Consider the following 6,000-nt stretch of genomic DNA (forward strand, 5'->3'; position numbering starts at 1 on the left):
ATAAATTTCAGCTAAAAAATCAACAGCACAACGTAAATATTGTCAAAAATACATAGAAGTCCAAAAATTTACTTTTTCATATAAGATTTGTTCATTTAGAAATGATATTTTTGTTGCGTAAACAATTTAATTCATACGTTTTTAGCCGTATAGTTATAGAATAATCTTCTGTAGATAATCAGGAGCAAAACTTTTATCAAATTTAAAAAATATTTCAATTGTTTTGATTATATTAATAAATTTACACCCTTGGGGCAAGATGAGCACCATGTTCAAAATTAAGTAAAAGTGTGAAATTATAGAACCACATTTAGCTGTGGGCTTGACTTACGGTATCCTCTTTGCACAAAACAATTTTTCTAAAAAATATATAAACAACAAATTTAATCGTTTTTTAAGTAAAATCTTAGCAATCTATGAAAAGTTACTTGTTTTAATTATGAATCGTGGTTTACGGCCAACCAGCCGAGTGGAAGTTTAACAACTACCGAAAAGCTAAACATTACATATAATTTGCAATTGGATTAGATGGACAAATTGATGTGAAGATTTGCGAAAAAGTTACACGTCTTCTCAGTGAGAATCGAACTCACGACTCCCCGATCTCTAGTTGGGGCGCGTTAACCACTACGCCATGAGAGGACTCATGAACGCAGAAGTTAACCTGAATCTTCACATCAATTTGTCCATCTAATCCAATTGCAAATTATATGTAATGTTTAGCTTTTCGGTAGTTGTTAAACTTCCACTCGGCTGGTTGGCCGTAAACCACGATTCATAATTAAAACAAGTATTTATCGAGCAACGGACTCATGTTCCGTAACCGGTCGTTTGAGAACGTCGCGACCCATTGGAAGCCCACACAATAGAAACCTCAGCCAGCGCAGTTGCTGGCTAGTGTAGTGTGCTATTCCTATATCTAAAAAACAATGCGCTCTCGGGCTAGGCATTGGATATATATAGAAAGCGTTGTGTTTGGATGGGCATCTAATTCTTCCGAAAGAGGTGCACTTTGCGAAAGAGGACCACGTGATTATTGAGCTGAAATCGAATTCAGGTTAACTTCTGCGTTCATGAGTCCTCTCATGGCGTAGTGGTTAACGCGCCCCAACTAGAGATCGGGGAGTCGTGAGTTCGATTCTCACTGAGAAGACGTGTAACTTTTCGCAAATCTTCACATCAATTTGTCCATCTAATCCAATTGCAAATTATATGTAATGTTTAGCTTTTCGGTAGTTATGAAGTTATTTTTTTTTTTTTTTTTTTGATAAGTTTTAAAAACTAAGCTAGTTGAAGATAAATACTATCAAATAATAAAGATAATATCTTGGATATTGCAAGCATTAAAAATAATAGTTTTCTTTAGTAAATTGCATCTTTTTATGGGGGTGCCCATCTTGCCCCACAGTTTTTTTGACCGATGATAAAAAAGCTATTTTTAACGTATTATTTGGAAAACTATTTATCACTTTTTAAAACTTTTAATGGTTGGAGGTCAAAGTAATAATGTAAAAGATAAGGATGGTTACCAATTTTACCAAAATAAGAACGTTTAAGTAGGCTTAAATGGCGATTATCCTTAGGGTGCTCATCTTGCCCCGCCTGACCCTATGTTGCAGGTAAGTTGGAATATTCGCCGTAGTGGAACATTTTAAGTTTGATACGACGAATAATAGCGCTTACGACGAAGTAGAACGAAACGCTAGTAGCACTTTATAGTACTGTTTTGAGAATTATCAAAATGACGACGGATTGCATCCATGCGTCATTTATTCAATTATTTCGCATTTATTAATTACTTAGTCAACTAGGTTCTGATTCTACATCCGTTTGACGAACCGAATTGACTCGGATTCAAATCGTAGATTCGTATCTGTGAGAGAGGTGACAGCTGGCTTAGAAGTCAAGGGAACCTGCCACCAACTGTCACTGGAAAACTGAACATTTGAAGGGTAGAGCGTGAAAACCCGTCAAAAATCAAGTAAACGTTATTAAAATTTCTAGATGTTTTTCGATGATTTCACATTTTAAAAACATTTGAATACCTAAATATAGATGTGTGTAGGCAAACTGCTCTTGATTTTTTATATTCATATCCTTTTTCATAGTGAACAACAACAAGTGAATATGATTTTGACCAAAATAAGTTCATCAGACCGTTGTGCACAGCTCAAAAATTGAAGAAAGAAGTCAAAGAAGGCAAGAAAAAACTGTCAGTGGGCTGTCTCCTCTCTCTCTCTCTCTCAGATTCGTATGTAGAATCAGGAGCTAGTCGACTGTGAGAAATTCTTATTTGAAATAGGACGTAGAGGAGGCAGTAGAATATATAAGATTACTACAAGAACAGATAGAAGCTTTATGGGGCGCTTCGTGAATACTTATTTACAGACAATTAAGCACACGTATAACTCATAATATGGCTGAAAACTGTATACGGCGTCTTACCTGATCTTTCTTTGAAAATGACCAACAATGGAAGTGTAAAAAATTTGTGACAGTCATTTAACAGCCTACCTGATTTAGAAATTATGCATGTACTGCATGTACGGTACCTTCGTAATTGCAAAAAAATGTAGTATGCAACTCGTGGCAAAACTCGATTTTTTCAGCACTTGTTGTATCTATCCAACGAGGCAAGCCTCTCGTCAGTCTCGGAAACCAAGACTAACGTGGTATTACTATCGGATCCATACCGCATACCAGCCAACAACGGGAACTGGGTGGCAGATAGGTCTCAAGCTCAACGGCTAGCAGCTAAAGGGACGACAGGACGATACCCAAAGAGAGAGATTAAAAAGTGGATATAATGCGGTGGCCATGTGGAGCTGGGAGTGGAGTGCGACACCTGTGCCATTTGCCGGGTTCAAGTCATGGGTGAGTAGATTTGAACTTGATATTTCATGTTTTGTTTTTCACGGTAGCCTGTTTGGCTTAACATACTTAAATGATGCAATGTTGATTGGATTTAAAGAAATTTTAGCAGAAAAATAAGGTACCGTAAATTCAAGCGAAATTGATAGGAGGGTTGAAATACGATACTGTTCGTTCATAAGGGATTAGCTGATATGAGCGATATCTCTTCATCAATCCACTCTTTAGCATTTCGCATTTTGTTAAATTAAATTATTCTGTGTTATTTTTTGTTCATAGAGCAAGATATGGTGATTCTTAAGCCTGATTTGCTGCTGAACAGGAATCGCTAAAGAAATTTCTCCGCCGATTCCTTGCAGAAATTTTCTACAGCGACTCCCGTTTGAACTGACATCTTTTTCAACTGCGTACTGCGATCAGAAAAAAGCGCATTCTTGATCGATTCCTTGCAGAAATTTTCCATGCATCAGATAGGCGAGAAAATTACTTGTCAGCAGCGAATCGGGCTTTATACTTTAATCAGTTTTCTGTAATAATGCAAAAAGAACGTAGATAAAGTTAATTCGATGAAGAGCCCTATGAAAAATCAATTTTGAATTGATCATCGATGCACACGATAAATTTAATTTCATAGACATTAAATTATTTGTTGCATATCATAAAAGAACGTTGTTTGTCTCGACTATCCAGCTTTTTACGCTCGCTTTAAACAACAAGGGGTAATTCATATTTGACATTTCTTGCCTTCCGATTTTTTTTGCAGATGTCTTAGTAGGCTGTTATCTGAGATTATTTATATAACTGTCATTTTTTTTATCAATCTTGTATTCATGACCAGAGAATTTTCACGATTTCATATTTTTCTTCATTTAATAATATGTTTTGTTTTAGGAACATTAATGCAAAAATTATTAAATTTAAAGTGATTAAAGGACAACAACTATAGCATCCTACCCACAAAATAGTTTCTAGAAGCTTACACAACTGCATAGGTACCTTGGAGCGGTGAAGCGAGTGTGCTATTGCTTCCCAGCTTGCGCTGTGAACGCATTCTTCACATCCAGAGTGACAACCGCGCAGTAACGATGCCGCTCCTTTTATGCTCGAATGCCACCTCAGCTGTTTGAACGACCGACTGGATGGCGTCCAGAGTAGATTTACCTTCACTGAATCCAAACTGATGGTTGGACAGGCCGTCCGCACTTTCCGTATACGGTACTAGACTGTTGAGAATCATCATCTCCAAATAACTTGCACGTCGTATTTAGGTGAAACAGCTTGGAATCATCTTTTAAGATTGCACTTAAACTTTAAAGGCACAAATCTCTCGAAGAAAGCATACAACAACAGTGTACTTTTTTATTTTGGGTTTGTGCACTAGCAGAAAGCCTGAAATAAGAAGATCAGAAACGTTTGTGGGCATATAGTCTAGACACTGGCCCAAACACTCGAGCTGACAACCACCATACTCGGAAAAGAAAGAAGAAGAAGAAGAAGAAGAAACGTTTGCCAACTATTTCTCAAGTTTAGTGCCTTTAAAAAACGCGAGTAGGGTCACAAGTCGGCCATTGTGACGGTCATCTTTGGATTCAGAGATGTTTCACCTTAATAGACAGATAGGTCTATACGCCTACGGGTCACCTGGTGGTTTCCCCGCCTTTGGTAGTAGCATCAATTTCTGTCGCTTCCATACATCCGGGAAGATTCCTTGATCAATGCAGCGTTGCATCGTGGTTCTGAACATGTCTGGATCTGCGTTCACTGCCGCTTTTAAGGCAACATTCGGGATACCATCGGGTCCCGGTGCCTTGTTTGACGCGAATGATTTACTAATTCTGCAGCTCTTCATTCGTCACTCTTGCCACTTTTCCTTCATCTGCCGCATACGGCGCTGGGGGTCATGGGCTTATGGGATGGTGCGGGAAGAGTACATCGATTATCGATCGCAGCAACTCGGGCGATTTCTCTTGGGGCGCTATGGCTCCTTTGGTCTTAGCCTGGGAGGGAGAAACCGATACGAAATTTCTGTACGTCATAGTGAGCCGAGATTCTGCTGTCACGAACTGTCACTGTGAGCCCAGATCTTAAAACAACGGACAAACATGGAAAAAGCGCATAATTGATCAAAACATATTTTTGCATTTCATCAAATGTGACAAAAAAACAATTGATAAGCTATTCATGCCTATTCAAAAGTAATGTCACGATAGCACCTTTTATTTCGATTAAATATAAAGTATTCAAATACGCATAATTTTACTTTTTCTAATAAAAACGAAAATAAAATGCATAGAAAACTTGGGCCCTTTTTTCATGTTTGTCCGAAAAGTTCGAAGGTACACAACAAAAGGAAACTAGCGATTTTTATCAAGTCTGCCTTGATTGTCGTTGGCAAGCTGGAGTTTTCTTGCAGTTTGAAAAAAAAAAATGTGTTATATTTCGTGTGTAGTATCGGTGCCTCCCTCCCAGGTCTTAGCCATTACCACTCTGTAGGCGTCACCCCATGGACTAGAATTGGCAGTCTCGCATAGACTATCAAAGCATGCCCTTTTTCGACTCTTGATTTCCTTTTTGAGAGCCAACTTTGCCTCTCTGAATGCTGCACCGCGTTCTTCTCTTCGTGCTTCTGTGCGTGCGCGTTGCATTCTTCGTCTAGCCCGAAGGCAGATTGCTCGAAGATTTGCAATTGATTCAAACCACCAGTACACCGGCGGCCTGTTCTCTCTATGAGCGACTTTTCTCGGCATGGAAGCATAACACGCTCGTGATATCACAGCAACTAGCTCTTCACCGTTTAGGTCCAGAGTGTTCCGTTCGCGCCTGAGGGCTTCAGTGGATACTTCGACGTCGAAGCGCGCTGTTTTCCAACCTCGGGCTTGGGTCGGGTTACATCGCGCTGCCTTTCGACGGTCTGGTATTATACTATATAGCGAACGATTGATGATCGCTATGAGTATAACCGTCATCAACGCGCAGTTCATGGTACCTAAAAGGTTAGGACTACAAAACGCCACGTCGATAATCGATTCTGCACCATTTCTGCGGAAGGTACTCACTGTACCCACATTTGCCAGCTCTACATTTAATGCGGCCAGGGATTCCAACAATAGCTGGCCTCTTTGATTGGTG

This window comes from Aedes aegypti, unplaced genomic scaffold (assembly GCF_002204515.2).
Source record: "Aedes aegypti strain LVP_AGWG unplaced genomic scaffold, AaegL5.0 Primary Assembly AGWG_AaegL5_hic_scaff_110_PBJ_arrow, whole genome shotgun sequence".
In the NCBI taxonomy this organism is placed as follows: domain Eukaryota; kingdom Metazoa; phylum Arthropoda; class Insecta; order Diptera; family Culicidae; genus Aedes; species Aedes aegypti.